The sequence below is a fragment of the Rana temporaria genome, chromosome 11, assembly GCF_905171775.1.
Source record: "Rana temporaria chromosome 11, aRanTem1.1, whole genome shotgun sequence".
Classification (NCBI taxonomy): domain Eukaryota; kingdom Metazoa; phylum Chordata; class Amphibia; order Anura; family Ranidae; genus Rana; species Rana temporaria.
The window spans coordinates 138,595,908-138,618,326 of record NC_053499.1 but is presented as its reverse complement, the minus strand read 5'-3'; positions in this window follow the sequence as shown (position 1 = coordinate 138,618,326).

Below are 22,419 nucleotides of genomic sequence, written 5' to 3'. Positions count from 1 at the left end.
CCAAAGAATTTACCCCCTTCCTGACCAGAGCACTTTTTGCGATTCAGCATACCAAGAGATGTCAGACTTAATCATCAAGTAACCAAGTTTGCTTGGGTAGAATCTAAAAACATCTTATTTACAAAAATTATTATATTAGGTAGAAGCTTTGCAAATAATAATCAAACAGAAGTACATGTATATTTAGAGCATAAATACACCCACTGTGAAAAATACACTTGCTTTGGCCTCTCTCCAATAAGGAAAAGCAAATAAGCAAGGCTCAGCATTTCCCTGTTGTGTGTGCTCCTCCTTCCTATTCATGTTTATGCAAAGTTTCTTATATTGATGATATTTGTGATCACCCTATATACTCTATGTTCATATGTTTATATATCCAGTTTTCTTTTTCTTGATTTATTTATTACTCTTTCTCTGTGTATGTAATGAACTTCTGAGAACCCTACATGGACATTTTGCACTATGGCACATCTTTGTATGCTTACTTATGAAGTCTTTATTTATTTTAGATTACTCTATATGTCCGTGCGTCCCTGAAGAAGCCCTCTGTAGGGCGAAACATGTAGGACTACTAGCATGAGACACATATGAAAGCTCCTGCACGGTGTTGTTATTCTCCTTTTTGTGATCTTTTTTATCAATTGTGCTTTTGTACAAATAGATTGTATTTATTATTAAACATTTATATTTTTATAGTACTAGGATTTCTAAAATGATTTCTGTGGTTCTCAATTTAATGATATATTTTATTATTTAAATACATATCCTAATTATGCAATATGCATCCATAAAATCCCACACCATACCCCTTCATTGGGGATTTATATACATTCCTAAAAACATCTTATTTACAAAAATGATTATATTAGGTAGAAGCTTCTCAAATAATAATCAAACAGAAGTACATGTATATTTAGAGCACAAATACACCCACCGTGAAAAATACACTTGCTTTGGCCTCTCTCCAATAAGGAAAAGCAAATAAGCAAGGCTCAGCATTTCCCTGTTGTGTGTGCTCCTCCTTCCTATACATGGCCGTTTATATGAGTTTTCTGGGATCCTATTTTAGCACAAAATAAGTCCAACATGGCCTATAAATAAAATGATGTTCATGCCCTTTAACCTTCAAAGCAAACTTGTACAAAGAGGTAAATTTATAAATAATTTGCGAAGAATTTGCCAATGAAAGTGCTTGTACATACATTCTGTGTTAAGGGGTAAAAACATGAATGTTATTGGGCTATTACCTGAACTGGGAAAATGGAATATACAGCATTTGGCCACTGAAAGGCACTACATACAATAGGCTAGTCTTATGATATTTAGCAGCATCTAGTAGCCAAATGTAATATTTTAGTTTTAACTACTTGCCAAGCAGCAGCCGTGTATTTATGTGGCTATTGCGCAAAACTACGTACCTGTAGCCACTAGATGGCACGATCGCAGCTCCGGTGGCGGTGCCTCACAGAAGATGTTCTATTGGACGAAACGTATGTCAGGCAAGGCAAGGAATAGCGATGACGTTGTGGCACTCGTGGAAGGTGTTTGACGAATGCTTTTTTCCAATATGACTGTAAAATTAGTCTCTGCTGTCGACTCTGTTATTAAACTCTTGTGCTTTTAATGAACGCTGCCCAATGAGTTTGTTTCCTCTTCTATTTGGCATATCATATGATTGGGTCTGAGGTTCCCTAAAGACCAATATATGCATAATTGAAGTCCATTAAGAAGGCTGAACAGCAAAGGTGGCTTACAGTAGGTGTCGCCGATTTTGTATGTGATGGAATCGGGGCTGTATATTCCCGCTGTGAGGCTGTGCTTCTCCTGGAATGTATTGCGGGTGGCGAGGGGGAGGAGCGACAGAGCTCGGCGCTGGCTCCCACCAATGTCGCGCTGCCTGACCGCAATTATGTACAATATCGCTGTCAGGTACTGTATGAAGAAGCACTAAGGCATAGTGTGAAACGTCAGCTTTTCTTTTGTTGTGCTGTTTTTTGCTGTGGCATGTATTTTGTGATTTTTAATTAAAGGAGGAGTTTTTTTGGAGTGCGGCTGTCCCAGCTTTTTTCCTTCATCCTAACCTGCATTTTGATTGCACTGCCTGCACCCTTGGCTCGGACCACAGGAATCAGATTACCTGGTTCTCTTTGAGCGGTTACCCACTCTCTCATACTGTCATGATCGTTACTGTGCCAAACAGACAGCGAGGCGTGGTCGCGCCCCAGTTGGCTCTGGGTGGAATTGAACCCAGGGCCTCTCCGTTGCTGGTCCAGGTCTTTGCCTCTGAGCCACTGCTCAGTGATATTCTTCCTGCTGTCCGTCGGAGCCTGGTTCTGAACTTGTGCTACTTTGGACCAATCAGTGGCCTGAGCGGCCTATTTAAGCCAGCCCCTTCCTCCTTGCAAATTGCTGGTTCGTTGTCAGTGTTTGGAGTATTTGCTACTGGAAACCTTATCTGTGGATATCCTGTTTTACCTGACCTTTGGCTTGCTCTCTGGATTGCTGCTCTCCTCAACCCTGTGACCCCGGCTTGAACTTTGGACTATCTGACTTCTCAACCCCTTGACCTCGGCTTGTTCTCTGGATTATTCTTCAGCCTTGTCCCTGTTTGAGCACCTTCTGTTTGGACTATTTCCTGTGTGCTTCTGAACAGCCTCCAGTGAGCTTCGGCTATCCAGTTCCCGGTCCACCTTGGATTCCCTCCTGCCACTGGACCCGGTGCCTCTTGGTGCGTCCTTCCCTCTGTCTCAAACTCCAGCGGGTGGATCGCATCGAGTCGCAAAGGTGAGCCGCCCTTGGCATCTCGGCCTCGGTAAGTAACGTTCCTGACACATACTGTATACCTAAAGTGAGGGGTAAATACTCACTGATGCATATACAGGCCTTGAGAGGTCTAATTATCAGGTAAGAGGATATATTTGCCCTGTCTATACTTTGGGGGAGAACTGGGTGTTGCACCCGTTTTTGAACATTTATTCCAATTCACTACAATATTTCATTTATATATTTGATTTCATTTTGGTGAACTTTTTTTGTTCTTTCTGCTTTCAGTACAATGAGGAAGCATCCTATCACATATGTGACAGTGCAACACGTTTTTTATATATATTTTGCTTATATGGTGTGTGCTGCTGTTTTGTAATTTTTTTATAGCACACTAAGCACATTTTCCTTATATGTAGGTACTAATTTGTATCAAACATGTAGGTTCGAAAATATGCAAAGACAATTTTGTACTCAACTGCAATTTGCGCAGCATAACTGTGGCGGCTGGTCGGCTCGAGGTTAAAGTAGATGTGAAGGCAAATATTGAAAAACAAGCAGGGCGCCTTGTGAACCTCTAGTAACAACGGTAAAACTGGCAAATATTCATGTGAAAAATGCATACATAAATTCTCAGTATATTCAACAGCTTAACAATTAAAATAGACTCTCCCGAAAGAAAAACCACATACAATAAAGCTGGCCATAGACGGTTTGAATTTTGGCCGGTTCAGCGGGAATCAGCCAAAATTTTAACAAAGTTTGGGCTGGCTGAATGTACCCAAATTGATCAATCAATTTACCCAATGTACCCTAATTGATCAATCATTTTACGTGCAAATATCACTGTGTTTTCCTGGTGGGTACGCCTTCCCCTGTCCCCCCACCAGGAAAACACAATGGCTCAGCAGGAGGGATTCCCCCATCAACACTCACTGTTGATGGGGGAATCGAGCAATTTTATTTCCTGCAACTCGTGGTTGCAGGAAAGAAAATCACAAAATATTTGGCAAACCTTAGAAATGTGTTTGCCCAAGAAAATATTTCCATCCTCCGTCTTCAAATTTTCTCATCACTGCAGCCAAAAAATGAACACTGATTTGACCTCAATAAGGATCAGAAAGTCAAGCAAACATTTCTAAAACTAAACATTTTGTTTGAAATTCTTTTTTTTACATAGATATCTGAAACGTGTAGCGTGCATTTGTATTCAGTCACTTTGTAGAACCATCTTTCGTTGCAATTCCAGCTGCAAGTCTTTTTGGGATGTCTCTACCAGCTTTGCACATCTAGAAAGTGACATTTTTGCCCATTCTTCTTTGCAAAATATCTCAAGCTCTGTCAGATTGGATGAAGAGTGTCTGTGTACAGCAATTTTCAAGTCTGGCCACAGATTCTGACTCTCCCGTAGTCCAAGGGAGGGGGCGAGCACGACACTCCACACCAGGGAGAAAGCCTCTTATTACTGTGTGGAGTTACAGACAGAAGAACAGGAAGTGAGGATTTCTCAGAAGAAATAAGGACATTTAAAAGCAAAATGGAAGGATGAGGTAAGTAAAGGAGGACTGCACTAAGGTAAAAGAAGCTATTTACGGGAACAAAAAAAAATCCTTTACAACCCCTTTAATACCACTTTAAAATGTGGTTTGAATAAAATAAAAATACATGCAACCACCCTATCTAAGGACTGGCATTGCATTCTTGTTTTTTGGGGTTTCGTTATCCTGATGCCGCGTACAGACGGTCGTTTTTTGTGATGAGAAAAAACTACGTTTTAAATCATGAAATAAAACAACGTTTTTGAAACTTCATTTTCAAAAACGACGTTGCCTACACACCATCGTTTTTTCACAATGCTCTAGCAAAGCGAGGTTATGTTCACCACTTTTTTCCATTGAAGCGTGCATCATAACTAGCTTCTGGGCATGCGCGGGTTTAAAAACGTAGTTTTAAACGTCGTTTTTTGCTACACACGGTCAAATTCTGTGAAGCAAAAAACAACGTTTTGAAAAACGACACAAAAAATTCAAGCATGTTCGAATATTTTTTTTGTCGTTTTTTTGAAGACATAAAACGACGTTTTCCCCACACACTATCATTTTAAATGACGTTTTTTAAAACGTCGTTTTTTTTCATCACAAAAAACGACCGTCTGTACGCGGCATAAGGACTGAACGGGTTAACTCCCTTGATGATCATTTGCTCAGAACACAGCTATATTTTTCTTCCAGCATCCTTACTGCAATCCAAGTGCAAATACCATATACCGCAACAAGTATATTATTAGTGTTCTAAACAATACAAATGTGTTGACACAAGCATAAATTCCTTCGTTTTGGCAGGTTGTATTGTGGATTTAAGTCCTACATTCCGTACATAATGACAAAAATAAAAAGATTGTCTAAAGCTTTTGCTGCATGAGTAATTTTACTTTGCCTCTTACTGTGATTTAGAAATGCTAAAAAGTAGGACATATCTTATTTCCCCCCTTTCTATTACTACTACAAGTACTCTATGTCTCATTTCTTTCATATTTTTTTTTTTTCATAATGTCGCCACATACATATAAAATGATTTATGGTTATAAATTCATTTCTACATTCTCATTTATTATAGAGTGTCATTTTTTATCAATGTTGCACTTAATCATACCCTGTCTGCATATTAATGGTAACAAATATGATACCTGTGTTGTATGGGTAGACAAGAATAGTAGTCCTTATGATGAACGGCTGAGTGATCTGATGGCAAAACCACTTCAAAAGCCTGACTTGATGTGATTAAACAAAACAGTTGTATTCACTTTGTTCAAACCTACTCCCTGTGCTTTTCACTGTATATATCTTTGCTATACGAGGACAGCAAAACAGAAAGAAAAGAAAAAAAAAAAAAAAAAAAAGAGAAAAGAGAAGAAAAAAAAAAAGCTGGCCATTCATTAGTGGATTTTTAAATGAATTTTCAAAGCAACAATTCATATGAAAATTCTCAGTACATTACATGACTTGATGAATGTCATGTGAAAGTACTTCAAAATTTCATTTGCATTTGATTTTGGAATGATTGGAATCCCAAATGAAAACCACATATACCGTTAAAAATTTGCTCATTCAAGGTAATTGTCTAATTTTGAAAATCTGCTAATTTTGAAAAAATATATATATATTTGAAGGCGCAATATATTTTCTAGCTTCCATTTTTTTTTTTTCAAAATGAGCAATTTCGAACAAAAAAATATTAATTTATGGCCAAGGGTGGAAAGAAGAAAAAAAAAGAAGGGGAAAGAAAGGGAAAGGAAAAGAGAATGAAACAGAGGGAAAAAAAGGGAGGAAATTAGGGAGCGTGGAAAGGCAGGACTAAAGGAATGAAGAATGGAAGAAGTGAAAAAGGGAAGGTGGATACAAAGGAGGGAAGGAGGGAAAGGAAGATAGGTCTAAAAGTCATGGAAAGGTGAAAAGGAAGTAAGGGAGGGAAGAAAATACAGTAGATAGAAGGAAGGATGAAAGCAGTAATAGGAAGGGAGGGAGGAAGAAAAATTTGGAAGAAAGAAAGAGCTTAAGGACAGAAGAAAGAAAGGAAGAAGGGAACGGAGGGAGAAAGAAGGGAAGGAAGGAATGAGGGAAGGGAAGGCAAGGCAAGGCAAGGAAAGGCAAAGGAAAGGAAAGGAGGGGAAAAAATAAGGTCAACCATGGCTTCCAAAATTCATGTCTTGGCTATTTCCTTCTGCCCACCACATCATATTTGCCACAAAATACTATGGTTATTTTCACTGGCCAAGCAGGAACAAAAATTGTTTCTGGACAGCCGCACTCTGAAAAAATTGTAGCCTTTATTAAAAGAAGGACAGCACTACAAATCACAGCAACCTAAAATAAAACCCGACACTGACGCGTTTCGCACTGAAACTAGTGCTTAGATGACTAAGCACTAGTTTCAGTGCGAAACGCGTCAGCAGTCAGGTTATATTTTATGTTGCTGTGATTTGTAGTGCTGTCCTTTTAATAAAAGCTACAATGTTTTCAGAGTGCGGCTGTCCAGAAACAATTGTTGTTCCTGCTTTGCTAAGTGCATTGCCTGCACCTAAGTTGTCTGCAACGGAGGATATTCATCTGGGTTCCCACCTGGAGCGGCTACTCCCTTTTCCCTATTCTCACTGGCCGTAGGAAGGTCAATATTTGCCTCATTGAGTGCCCATGTTTTTAGGATTCCTATATGTTTTTAAAATATGTTGATGATAAAAGCAGTAACCATAGCTACAATACCATTATTACATAACCGCTATCTCCTTATCACCCCCCACGGGGATGCATTTGTTGGCTTGTCCCCTATATTTATCTATCGTTATTATTTAATGCAGTTATACGGTGGTTTACCGTTCGGGACCCCAACAAGTGCGGACATTTAGGCGTCCGGACTGTCTTTGTTATTTTTGTTATCCCCTTTAACCTTATTTATTTGCTTAATTAGTAGATGAATAGAGTCATCTTCCACATGTTCTTCAGGAACTGCAATGTTTGCAGTGCAAGCTGAAGATCTGATATTAATACTGTAGGACCAAGAACCTCTGGAGCAGTTGATATAAGCAAATAAGTGCTTTTTTTCTCAAATATTCCCATCCAGTGCTGAATTTCTGCATATGATACAGTTCCCTTTGAAAAACACAAACTCCAGCGTTTGCACATTATATTAAACTTTCTTGTGTCACCGTGCTCATGGGTGAGTCCTTAGCTATCAAACTAACGCATGTAAGGATCAAGATTTCCATTGTATCTACTTTATTATTGCTGTTTCGGTATGCAGCTGAATTATGCATTAGTATGCAACAAAGTTTTCCTACTTTCTAATCTCCCCGCTAAAAAATTCATGCTGAGTGTTCAGTTGTACCAGCAAAATATTCTGACCCCACCGCATAAATATGCACAAAAACATTACAGTATGTGGTACCAACACATTATAATTATATCAATAGCATCTGGATGACTGTAAAAATATGAATGGCTGCGAATTGCAGAGGAAAAATAGATTATGCACTCCTCTGATGGATGTCTCACCATGCAGACTGCTTGTTGTGGGAACACCTGTTGTTTATCACTCTCAGTAGACACAAATAGACGACTTTGTGTTAAAACTTTGCGTTTTTCAATACAAATTATAAGGGAGCACTGCATTACAATGAATTAACTTATTTGAAATCACGTTCCATCGAGGCTGAAAAGTAATTATTTCTGTTCGGTTACCTTGGATTTGGTTTGTTTATTTCTTTTTCCAATTTTCTGGATACATTTAAGAAGTGGTTCAGTACTGACAGTTTCCAAACGCGGTAGCCTATGCTCGAAATGTCAACGGGATGAAAGAGGAGGAGGGATCGACTCCCTCAATTGGCCATACAAGACATTATAAGACATATAAGACATTGTATGAAGGAATCTTTCCATTATCAATTATTTTTAAGATGCTAACTCAGTGGCTGTTATGTTCATCCTAACTCCACTACTTGAAGATGGAATCTTCAAGAAAGGAAAGATCAGATTGTCCGTTGCTGATGATTCTCAGATTTCAGAGTACAGGCAGTCCCCGACCTTCGTACGCCTGACTTACGAACGACTTCTACTTACGAACGGCCTCAATGCTGGCTGCTTGTGCTCCACGATGGTCCTGTATACCTCCGAGCAGCTATCTTGCCACATTCCACACTGTGAAGCCTCGTACACACGATCAGTCTATCTGATGAGAACGGTCTGAAGGACCGTTGTCATAGGTTAACCACTTAAGGACCGGACCAATATGCTGCTAAATAGGGGTGCAACGGATCAAAAAACTCACGGATCGGATCGATCTTCGGATCAGGAGTCACGGATCGGATCATTTTCGGATCAGCAAAAAAAAAGGGTCCGTTTTTTCATTGGTCCAAAAAAAAAAAAATTTAGATATATATATATATATATATATATATATATATATATATATATATATATATATAATAAAATAATATATATATTTTTTTGGACCAATTAAAAAAAGGAACCTTTTTTTTTTTTTTTTTTTGCTGATCCGAAAAAAGAGCACAATAGCAATTCACAGGGGTGGATTAAAGAGGAAGCAGGTGAGGCTGTTTGGGACTTAAAGTACAATCTTGATGTTTTTACAGCAATATATATATATATATATATATATATATATATATATATATATATATATATTTATTTATTTATTTTTTGCTGTAAAAACATCAAGATTGTACTTTAAGTCCCAAACAGCCTCACCTGCTTCCTCTTTAATCCACCCCTGTGAATTGCTATTGTGCTCTTTTTTCCCCCTTTCCCCCCCCCTCCTCTCACACCAGTGCTTCACTGCTAACATTCCCATTCAGCTTGCTAGAGCCCAGTGCACAGCGTGACACGCCTCCCGGGGAGGCGGGGAGGCGTGTCACGCTGGGCTCTGGCAAGCAGACTGGCCGCCGCTCCGGAGCTAGGCCGAAGCCGGGGACTTTCCTAGGCCTAGGCTCCGGAGCGCTCCGCGGATCGCGGGGTGTGCCGATCCGAACGGGGTGGCCCGTTCGGATCACGGATCCGTTACACCCCTACTGCTTAATGACCCAAGGGGTTTTTACAATTCAGCACTGCGTCGCTTTAACAGACAATTGCGCGGTCGTGCGACGTGGCTCCCAAACAAAATTTGCGTCCTTTTTTTCCCGCAAATAGAGCTTTCTTTTGGTAGTATTTGATCGCCTCTGCGATTATTTTTTGCGCTATATACAGAAATAGAGCGACATTTTTGAAAAAAATCAATATTTTTTGCTTTTTGTTATCAGAAAAATCAAATAAACTAAATTTTAGTCAAACATTTAGGCCAAAATGTATTCAGCCACATGTCTTTAGTAAAAAAAAATCGCAATAAAAAAAAATAGCTACCTAGCGGGAACAGCGACACTAATACAGCGATCAGAAAAATGATCGCTTAGTGACACTGGCAATAGGGAGTGAAAGGGTTAACTAGGGCGGTGATCAAGGGGTTAAAACTTTATTAGGGGGTGTACGGGGGCTACCCTGAACCTAACACTAACTGCCTGTCACACTGACACTAAATGCAGTGATCAGTACATATATGATCACTGCATTCAGTGACACTGTGACAGGGGGGTGGGGGGGTTGATCGCAAGGGGTTAATGTGCCTGTGTGTCCTGGTGTCAGTGTAGTGTTGTGCAGACTCACTGTGTGATGTCTTCTCTCCTCAGCGGCGGTTGAAAATACTGCCGAGAGGCAGAGGAAGTGACACACGGGGGAGCGCGCGGATTGGCTGGGAGCGATCCGGAGGGGACGGACAAAAACGAACAGCCGCCCCCTCATCCCGGATCGCTCGGACAGCCACGGAGACCGCAGCAGGTACCGGGGGGGTTCAGATCAGACCCCCGACCCACGTCTAGGCAGGGACGTACAGGTACGCCAATGTGCCTGTACGTGCCATTCTGCCGACGTAAATGTACATGCGGCGGTCCTTAAGTGGTTAACCGATGAAGCTGACTGATGGTCTGTCACGCCTACACACCATCGGTTAAAAAAACGATTGTGTCAGAACGCGGTGACGTAAAACACAACGACGTGCTGAAAAAAACGAATTTCAATGCTTCCAAGCATGCGTCGACTTGATTCTGAGCATGCGTGGATTTTTAACCGATGGTCGTGCCTACTAACAATCCGTTTTGTCCTATCGGTTAGGAATCCATAGGTTGATTTTAAAACAAGATTGCTTTTTTTTAACCTATGTATAAATAACCCTGCACAGGCGGAAGTTACACTTACAAGCAGTGTTCCGACCAGTGTTGCCAACCTACCAGATTGAAATTTACTGGCACGACACACAAAATTTACTGGTGCAGCCACGTTTTTTGCTGGCATTTCACAAAAGTTACTAAATTCCATTTTTAGGTGCAAATTTCAGTATTTAGGCTACAAACAAGTACGCTGGACAAATAGCAATGTGATTTAAGGTAGATATTAAGGTAAAACATATTTTTCTTATTTTCAATATAATAAGGGCAAATTATTTAGTCACATCACCCCCTGCCTTCACCCCCCTCTGCAGTGCCACAATTTTCCCCTGCTTCCAATCTCCCTCTGCCTCCAATCCCCCACTGCCTCCAATCTCCCCCAGGCCCCCTGACTCCAATCACCCCCTGCCTCCATCGTCCCCTGCCTCCATCCCCCTCTGCGGTGCCACCAACAACCCCTGTCTCCATCCCCCACCCTCTGCGGTGCCACCATCCCCCTCTGCGGTGCCACCCCCTGCCTCCAATCACCGCCTGCCTCCAATCTGCCCCTGCCTTCAATTTCCCCCTGCCTCCATTGCCCCCTGCCTCCATCCCACTCTGCGGTGCCACCGCAGCCACAATCACCCCCTGCCTCCAATCTCCATGAGCAGTTCCAAGCCTATTTTTACTGGAACATTCCCGCAACCACGGACATTTACGTGGCTAATACACTTTGAGATTGTACAGCACTTGCACATTTACATAAGTTGTTGCACATTACTAGCAGCTCCACGTCACCTCTAAATTTTCCTTTACTCACCTTTGACATCTACTTCGGTAGTTGTTTCAGTGGGGGGGCAACAGCTTTTAAGTTACATAATTAAAAGTCCATAGCGCAGAACCATTTTTTTCCTTTTTTTAGACAGAAACAATAGGTCACTCAATTAACAATGGGAATTCACATCTAGGAGGCACACAATGGGGCAAAGACACACATAACACCTTAAACAGATTATAGAAGAAGACCCCAGTATCAGGTTGTTTTGAGCTGATTATAGTAGCAACTGCTCTGAGTCTCACAGTCTAATGCAGTCATTGCTAATTTGGGCATACAGTATAGGCCTCAAATATGTATCTGCGTCCTCCAGTTGACAGAGTCTGTGTGTTTTGGGGAGACATTGACTTAAATCTGAAGCAAGACCACTCCAAGAGTCCCCCATGGCTTACTATTCCCAAGAATAGAGCCCCCTCAAAAGCCAGGGCCCATAGTCAGTAGGCAAGAGGCTACCTAACAGTCCCCTCCAAAAGCCCCTGTTGGGTTTGTCACAGTTTCCTATATTCCTAACTTTGAATTTTTGTCTTTAACCGCTTAAGGTCTGCCGCACGACTATTTACATCGACAGAATGGCACGGACAGGCATATGGGCATACAGGTACGTCCCCTTTGAGATGCAGCCATGTGGTCGCGCGTGTCGCCGCCGGCGCACTCGCGAACCTTCTGTGAGCTTCGCGAACCCGACCGTGGGTTCCACAAACTCGATACCCGCGATCGTGTCTCGGAGAGATAGAGCAGGGAGATGCTAATGTAAACAAGCATCTCCCCACTCTGCCTAGTGACAACGACACTGATCTCCGCTCCGTGTAATCGGAGCGGAGATCAGTGTCATGTCACACACAGCCCATCCCCCCTACAGTAAGAATCACTCACCAGGTCACCTTAACTCCTACAGCGCCACCTAGTGTTAACCCCTCCACTGCCAGTGACATTTTTACAGAAAACCAGTGCATTTTTATAGCACTGATTGCTGTAAAAATGACAATGGTCCCAAAATGGTGTCAAAAGTGTCCGATGTGTCCGCCATAATGTCGCAGTCACAAAAAAAGTTGCAGATCGCCGCCATTACTAGTAAAAAAATTATTATTAAAAATGCCATAAAACTATGCCCTATTTTGTAGACAATAAACTTTTGCGCAAACCAATCAATAATGCCATACATCAATACATACCTGTATTATTACATTTCTTAGATATTATTATTCACGCAGACTTTTTTCTTAAATTGTATTGTGTAATACATCACAAAGAAATATTCTTAAATATTTAGCTCAGAGGTCCTATGATAAGATTAATGAGAAGCTTTTGGTGCCCCTGTCCAGATGACCCCACAAGGTCCCACAGCTAGGGCAGAAGGTTTCTAAATGTTCTTTATCCTTGGGAAAAAGACAAAACCAATGTTTGTGCATGACATTAATATCTTTACTTATTCTGGTTGCACTGTCCTCCAGGAACACTAAGGTATTGATGTAAACTATTATTTTCTCAATGACTTGTGCTTTTTTCTTTTTTTGTATGAAACAGAAAAAAATGGGTCATTGTTAATCAATGTTATTAAAAAAAGGTCAATAGTTCTGCTTAACTATGGTTTCTCAATAATGTAAAGATTCTTAATATAGAGAGCTATGATCACATCATGATGAAACCTGTAGTGATCCTCCACCAGGCCCTGAGTAATCGCTAATAAAAAAAAAACACAACGCAAGTAATTCCACCATTTATCATATAGCTGCAGGCAAAGATCAGAGGTTATTGCTAATAAACTCATAAAGCACAATGACGATAAGCAAATGAACAAACTGTGGTTTTATTTCCGGTTACAGAAAATCAAAGAATGTCCCCTTTGACACTTTCTTAGTTCTCTAGGCTTTCTTCTTTTGTTATGTAAGTCAACTCTGATCTGAGTCTCTAAAGCCCTGTACACACGATCAGTCCATCCGATCGGACCTATTTTCAGGCGTATCTAGTTTTGTGGGCGCGGCGCACAGATACGACGGCGCATATTTGCACTTACGCGCCGTATCTCGAGATACGTCGGTGCAAGTGCTTTGTGAATCCGGGCCATTGTCTGTTAACCCTAGAGATGGTTGTGTGCAGGAATGGATTGGGACTACAGGGAGTTTCCCGGTGGGCCGATGGCTCAGTGGGCCGGCTTCAGTGACAGCGGACTGCCGCCCCCTTCGCTCCTCTGTCTCTCCTTCCCCACAGCGCTCACCTGGGGGGAACAGAGAAGCAGGGGGAGGACCAGAGGAGCTGGGAGGATGACAGAAGAGCATGGGGAGAGGGGACAGACAGCTGACTCAACAACTATGGCCTGGGAGTTTCTGACTTCTGCCTAATCTTGTCCCATAAGGGGGGGGGGCACCAAACTGATTCTTTGCCCCAGGTGAAATCATTTCTAGCTTCCCCACTGTTACTGCCTATAAGAGTACCAGTACCAGTTGTTCTACTCTAATAAACTAGAACGGCTAGTGAAGGGGGAGAGGGGGCTTGGGTGGCGGAGGGGGGGGGTGCGGGAGTTGTCCGGCCGCCATGGGAGAGACCTGTCAAAGTGGGCCAGTCTGGATGAAGTCCAGAGCCAAATTTCTGTCCCAGTTCAGCCCTGGTTGTGTGTGAAAATCCCAGTAGATCAGCAGTTTTTAAAATACTCAGCTGCCCCTTTTGCCCTGCCTTAAAGACAGCCCTGCTAATCGCAGTGGGATGGATGTGCTCTCATGCCTAGTACGGTTAATTTGAAAGAACTGGCAAGATCATACGGTATTTCCCACACATCATTCAATACCAAGAGAGTAGGACACTTTTTTTTTTAACACAAGTAAAGGCACATGGAATGTGAAATGTTAGGGTAACAAACTTTAGGGACAGTTTTTTGTGTTGTAAACCAATGTAACATCTATATTCTAGATTTTTTATTTTATTTTTTGACTGTCATATTATTCATACCAATATTGTTTTTTTTTTCTTTTAATGGGAAAGCTGGCAAAGGCTATAAAGACAGATACATTTTTCTGTTCTTTAAATTAGTTTCGCAGGCTTGATTCATAAGATATAATTATATGTACTATTATTGACAATTAGTTTTCTCTGGAAGAGTGTCACACATCATTTGTTACAAATGAAAAATACAACATTTATGAAAAGATAATGTTTTCTGGTAATTATTGAGCAAATCATCCAAGAAGTATCCAAGACGACATACTTAAGGGTGTTTACAAGGCTTGTCTAGTCCCCGTTAGTAGGGCAGAACAGAGGAGAAAGGATGCAGTAGTTCAATATTAACTGTGCCATCAGCTAAATAAGTGCCAAGAAAGCTTGGCAAAGATATGCCAAATATTCAGAATATGAGATGTTTATGAACTGCACACAGGCGGAACACATGAACACGACGGAAAATCATTTAAAAGGAAAATTCTGGGGAAAGCCAATAATTCAACAATGAGGATGCAAAATTAAAGAAAAAACTGTTTGCTTACAGTATGTCTTTTTTTATGTATTTTTTTATTTCGAATAAAAAAGTCCCTTTTTAGGAAACAGGTAGGTAGTAATTTTCAGACTAAGACAAGCCATAGGTGATCTGATTTTCTTTCCCTTCACCAAAAAATGCTGGATTCTCTCCAGGCCCGGATTTGCTCTCCCTGCCGCCCCAAGGCCAGGTTCCGCAATGCACCCCCTCCCCGCCAAACGGACTACCCCCCCCCCCCCAAATCAACGGAGAATGGCAACCGGATGGCAGGGGCGGCACGGTTAGCTCAAATATTTTTTTACTTTTTGATCACTTTTTTTTTTTTTTTTTTGTAGCTTGTCGCTTACTTTTTTTTTATAATTTTCTTATTATTTTTCTTATTCTTTACTTTTTAATTACTTTTTTATTTTATTAATTTAATTATTATTTCTTATTATTTTTATCATTTTTTTTTCACTTAACATTTTTGCCATCATACAGGAGAAAACAATTCCCTGTGTGATAGCAATTGGAGGTGACAGGTTCTCTTTATTGATCCTGTCACCTCTAAAACAGGAATCCTAGCACTGTGCTAGAACTCCTGTCACAGCTGAGATGGGAAGAGCACAGCTCACCCCTCTCACTGTGTACATCGGCAGCAGGGACAGGAGACAGACTCAGTGACCGGGGGAAGGACGGAGTCCCGAAGACAGAGCCAGCAGAGAGAGGTATGTGGGGTGGGGGGGGAGGGGACGACGGATGGGAGCACACATTTTACAAGTGATTTTGGCGAGCGGATTCCCCCATAACTAACCCCCTTAACTGTATGAATCCATGCCACTGCCGCCCCAAGGCCTGGCCTCAGTGGCCTTGTGGGAAATCCGGGCCTGATTCTCTCCTCAAGTCAGTCTGTGTTATTTGGAGAATCCCTCCCGTAGCCCTATTCTATTCACTTAAGCCATGAGTAAACACTAAAGTTAGTGTGAAACGCGTCAGCTGTCCTAGGTTCCGTTGCTGTGATTTGCTGTGCCTGTTTCCAGTTTTTTACAATAAAGGCACGTTGGATTGGAGTGCAGCTGTCCTAATTGTTCTTTGTTTCTATCCACTTAAGCCCCAGACCATTTTCGCTGGGCAAAGACCAGGCCACTTTTTGCGATTCGCCACTGCATCGATTTAACTGACAATTGCGCGGTCGTGCAACGTGGCTCTCAAACAAAATTGACGTCCTTTTTGTCCCACAAATAGAGATTTATTTTGGTGGTATTTAAAGCGGGGGTTCACCTTAAAAAAAAATATATTTTTTTCTACCATGCCATTCCGCATACTAGCGAGACCTACGGTATGCCTTTATTTTATTTTTCTGCGCCATACTCACAGTTTAATCACGTAGTGAAGTTTCAGACTCCCCGAGGGGAATGGGCGTTCCTATGCAGAGGGGAACATGAGTGACGGCCGGCTATGGCGCGTCACGCTTCCCGGAAATAGCCGAAATAGGACTTGGCTCTTCACGGCGCCTGCGCAGTCAGCTCCTAGTCTGTGCGCAGGCGCCGTATAGCGCTGTGAAGAGCCGAGTCCTACTCTGGCTAATTTCGGGAAGCGTGACGCGCCATAGCCGGCCGTCAATCATGTTCCCCTCTGCATAGGAACGCCCATTCCCCGCAGGGAGTCTGAAACTTCACTACATGATTAAACTGTGAGTACGGCGCAGAAAAATAAAATAAAGGCCGCGCTAGTATGCGAAATGGCATGGTAGAAAGTTGTTATTTAGGGTGAACCACCGCTTTAATCACCCCTGCTGTTTTTATTTTTGCACTATAAACAAAGATAGAGCGACAATTTCGAAAAAAATACAATATTTTTTACTTTTTGCTATAATAAATATCCCCAAAAAATATATAAAAAAAATATTTTTTTCCTCAGTTTAGGCCGATACGTAGGGGGTTATTTACGAAAGGCAAATCCACTTTGCACTACAAGTGCACTTGAAAGTGCAGTATATGTAGATCGCTGTAGATCTGAGGGGAAGCTCTGAAATGAGGGGAAGCTCTGAAGATTTTATCATCTAATCATGTGCAAGCTAAAATGCTGTTTTTTATTTTCCTTGCATGTCCCCCTCAGATCTACAGCACCTGCTCTTTTAGTGCACTTGAAGTGCAAAGTGGATTTGCCTTTCGTAAATAACCCCCGTAGTCTTCTACATATTTTTGGTAAAAAAAATCACAATAAGGCCGGGTACACACGGACAAACATGTATGGTGAAAGCGGTCCGTCGGACCGTTTTCACCATACATGTCTGCCAGAGGGCTTCTGTACGATGGTTGTACACACCATCGTACAGAAGTCCGCGCGTAAACAATACGCGGGGCGTGTCCGCGGTGTCGCCGCGTCGATGACGCGGTGTCGCCGCGACAATGACGCGGCGACGTGGGCGGCCCGCCTTTAAAATGCTTCCACGCATGCGTCGAAGTCATTCGACGCATGCGAGGGACGGCGGGCGCCTGGACATGTACGGTAGGTCTGTACTGACGACCGTACATGTCCGAGCGGGCTGAATTCCAGCGGGCTGTTTTAAAACAAGTCCAGGAATATTTGTCTGCTGGGAAAAGGCCCGGCGGGCAAATGTTTGCTGGAATTCGGCCCGCTCGCGCCCACACACGACCAAACATGTCTGCTGAAACTGGCCTGCGGGCCAGTTTCAGCAGACATGTTTGGTCGTGAGTATGGGGCCTAAGGGTTTATTGAGCAAAAGTTATAGCGTCTAAAAAATTGGGGATAGTTTTATGGCATTTTTATTAATATTTTTTTTTTACTAGTAATGGTAGTGATCAGCGATTTTTATCATGACTGCGACATTATGGCGGACACATCGGACACTTTTGACACCATTTTGGGACCATTGTCATTTTTACAGCGATCAGTGCTATAAAAATGCACTGTTACTGTAAAAATGACACTGACAGTGAAGGGGTTAACCTGTAGGGGGCGCTGAAGGGGTTAAGTGTGACCTAGGGAGTGCTTCTAACTGGTAGGGGGCGTGGCTTGCCTGACACATCACTGATCACTGTTGCAGATGACAGGGAACAGACGACCAGTGACTTGTCAGGGGAAGGATGGGGAGATGTTGTGTTTACACTGAGAATCGAGTGATCAAACACTAATGATCGCTCAGTTATCAGAGCTCCCGAGCAGAGGGCTAGTGACTGTCAGTCACCTGCTCTCTGCTCTCCCCCCCCCCATTGTAGTACTGGGCTGTGGAGGGTGGAAGTGGCTGGCTCAGGATCTCAGCAGCTCACTGACAGGCTGAGCCGGGTGCCGCTTCAGGCATGTTACGGATCCCGACCATATGGTCACAATCTTTCCCCAGCTCGTGACATCAGCCGACAGAGGGCTTTAGCCTGCTGTCTGCTGAAAATGGATATAGAAGAAGTACAGCTAAACCAGATTTGGGTGTACTTATCATTTAAGTTGTATCTAAACCCAAGAACAAAAATGTAATATACATTTTCCTAATATATAGGCGATAATGTAAAGGGTCTTATTTCTCAACTGTTTCACTCATACTGGTATAACATAGTTTGTCTCTTATTACAATTAGAGATAAACTATATTACCAAAAGTATTGGGATGCCTACCTTTACATGCACATGAACTTTAATGGCATCCCAGTCTTAGTCTGTAGGGTTCAATATTGAGTTGGCCCACCCTTTGCAGCTATAACAGCTTCAACTCTTCTGGGAAGACTGTCCACAAGGTTTAGGAGTGTGTCTGTGGGAATGTTTGACCATTTGTAAAGGTCAAAGACTGATGTAGGATGAGAAGGCTTGGCTCGCAGTCTCTGTTCTAATTCATCCCAAAAGTGTTCTAATGGGTTGAGGTCAGGTGCAGGTTCCTCCACCCCAAACTTTTTCATCCGTGTCTTTAGCATGAAGTCTTTAGACCTTGCTTTTTGAACTGGTCCAAAGGCGACTGAAAGATCTTCCTCCCAAAGTCTTCTGGGACATATGACAGGTCCTAGAAGACTTTGGGGCCATTCACAGATCGCAGAACTGCTCATGAATGTACAGTGGGCACCCAGCTGTGAAGCCACAAGCTGTCACAGCCGGGTGCCCAAAGTAAAGATGCCAGTGCCACCAAAAGAGGACACGTGGGGGGAAGGCGGCTGCGTTGAGTACACCGATGGATCGTGGGACAGGTGAGTGGCTGTTTATAAAATGTCAGCAGCTACACTTTTTGACTTTTGATAAACAAACAAATGATTGGAACTCCGCTTTAAGGCATCAGCATACCAAGACATTTTGGACAATTTCATGCTACCAACTTTGTTTGGAGATGGCATCTTCCTGTTCCAACACAACTGCACACCAGCGCAGAAAGAAAGATCCATAAAGACATGGATGAGCGAGTTTGGGGTGGAGGAACTGAACTGAACTCAACACCTTTGGGATAAATTAGAGAATGGTCAAACATTCCATAGACACACTCCTAAATCTTGTGAACAGCCCTCCCAGAAGAGTTGAAGCTGTTATAGCTGCAAAGGGTGGGCCGACTCAATATTGAACCCTACGGACTAAGACTGGGATGCCATTAAAGTTCATGTGCGTGTAAAGGCAGGCGTCCCAATACTTTTGGTAATATAGTGTATCAGACAACAAATGGCACACAATGCACAGTGAGATTTTGCGATGTGATGCTACATGATGCACAATAGACATAAATCCAAACAGGCAGAGACAATATCAGGATGTGACAGATTTCACACTACAAGGTAAAAAGATGTTTGTGAAAGACTAGAAGATTAGCATATAAGTGATTTTTAAATGATAAAAGTGAAGTTTAAAGAAGATGTTTTCTTTTAAAGAGTAACAACACACCAAATTTTTTTTTTTTTATAATAATGGTGATAATGATAGACATCAGGCAGCTTCAAGCACTGAGTTGTTTTTAAAGCAACCCTGTCATGACAGTAAAAAGAAAAAAACAATAAAAAGCACCCAGTAAAGGAAGAAATTATATACCGTATTTATCGGCGTATAACGTGCACTTTTTTCCCCTTAAAATCAGGGGTAAATCGTGGCTGCACGTTATACGCCGATTCCCGATTTCTGAGCGCCGCCGCCGACATATACCGAGTGCAGTACACTCGGGTACACTCGACTGGGCTCGGCCGAGCCCAGCCGAGCCCAGCCCAGCCCAGCCGAGTATACCCGAGTGTACTGCACTCGGTATATGTCAGCGGCGGCGTTCAAAAACAGCGCGGGAGAAGCGGGAAGAAGCAGGGAGGACACCACGAATGCCGCAGACGGACGCCGTCTGGACAAGGCCGCCGATGGACGCCGGGCAACTGTAAGTAACTGCATCTAAATTGTCAGTATTTATTTTTTCCTCTAGGTTTGGGGTGCGCACTATACGCCGGTGCGCGCTATAGGCAGTCTGTTAAATCGTCAGATAGTATTCCCCCTGCTGGGTATTCTGGGTTCTTCTGTCGGCTACTGCATTATAACATTCTACTATTGTTAGTGACCCAGCAGCCCATGGGAGGAACCACATTTCCCAAAGCAGGTGTGAATGTAAATGTTCAATTTTTTTTTTATAACAAACCTGTCATGATAAAAATCGCAGATCACCGCCATTACTAGTAAAAAAAAAAAAATATTAATAAAAATGCCATAAAATCAGCCCCTATTTTGTATACGCTATAACTTTTGCGAAAACCGATTAATAAACGCTTATTGCAATTATTGCAATTTTTTGACCAAAAATATGTTGAAGAATACAAATCGGCCTAAACTGAGGGAAAAAAAAACGTTTTTTAATATATTTTTGGGGGATATTTATTATAGCAAAAAGTAAAAAATATTATTTTTTTTCAAAATTGTCGCTCTATTTTTGTTTATAGCTCAAAAAAATAAAAACCGCAGAGATGATCAAATACCACAAAAGAAAACTCTGTTTGTGGAAAAAAAAGGACGCCAATTTTGTTTGGGAGCCACGTCGCACGACCGCGCAATTATCAGTTAAAGCGACGCAGTGCCGAATCGCAAAAAGGGGCCTAGTCCTTTAGCAACAAAATGGTCCGGGGCTTAAAGTGGAGGTTCACCCAAAAAAATAAAATTTAACATTACATTCAGCCGAGTTGTCCTAATGACAATCGGCTGTTTTTTTTTTTCGTACATACCGTATTTTCACCGCCACTTCCGGGTATGTCTTCTGTGGGACTGACCGAAAGAAGCCGAACGTCGGTGCGCAGGCGCCGTATAGAGCTGCACCGACGTTCGGCTTCTTTCGGCAACTCTCAATATCACAGTGCCTTATTTATTTTTTTGGACCCTGTATGTTGCAAGGTGTCCCAACCATTTGTACAGAATTATGACCTACTGTATGTTTGATCTGTGCTTCTGATGAAAAACTCATGGGGGTTGATTTACTAAACCTGGAGAGTGCAAAATTTGGTGCAGCTCTGCTTAGAAACCAATCAGCTTCAATTTATTTTTATTTTTTTTAAATCAAAGCTTAAAGCGGGAGTTCACCCAAAAATCAACTTTCTGCAGTTAGATCCAGCATTTTTTCTTATCGTTTTAGCAGTATTTCTTCTATGGCTCCGAGCGGGGAATCCTGCGGGGAATGGGCGTTCCCGAAGGCAAGCAAGTTGATTGACGGCCTTCGATAGCGTGTCACGGCTTCCGAAAATAGCTGAGGTGACACTTGGCTGTTTACGGCGCCTGCGCCTGCCGTGTAGAGCTGACTGCGCAGGCGTCGTAAATTGCCGAGTGTCACTCGTGTGTATTTTCAGAAGCCGTGACGCGCTATCGAAGGCTGTCAATCAACTTGCTTGTCTTCGGGAACGCCTATACCAGGAAGTAATCCCCGCTCGGAGCCATAGAAGAAATACTGCTAAAACGATAAGTACCAAAAAAAAAAAAGACCAGCATACTGCAGATGTCAGCAGTATGCTGGATCTAACTGCAGAAAGTTGATTTTTGGGTGAACTCCCGCTTTAAAGGAGTTGTAAAGGAAACATTTTTTTCCCTGAAATTACTGTTTACAGGGTATAGAGACATAATAGTTAACTGATTCCTTTTAAAAATGATTAACAATAGATAAAAATCATTTATATAATCTACCTACAGTTTCAGTTTTGTTTTTGCATGCTGTTTCCTGCTTCTGTGATGTACAGAGACACAGAGCCAATACAGGGCAGTGATGGTTTGTAAAACGAAACTGATTGGTGTTGAGGGGTTTTAGACACACAGTAATCACACCTATTTGATTAGTGACCACAGAGAGAAAGCTCCCATGACCTTTTTCATCAGGAAACAGACAAGCAGGAAGTGTTCAGAACAGAGAAGGATTACAGCAACATCATAGCAAAAACGAACAATGAGGACATGAAACCAGGACTGCAGTAAGGTAAAGGAAGCTATTTAGCTAAAAAAAAAATCCTTTAGTGACCCTTTAATTGAACAAGCTGAAGTTAGAAGCTGATTGGCTACCATGCACAGCTACACCAGATGAACTCTCCAGCTTTAGTAAATCAAGTCAAATACGTTTAATTATTTAAAAACAAAACCGTGTGCTAGTTTCATTATGACATCCCTTCACAGTGTGTTGCCTGCACTCCCTGACACTTAACAACCT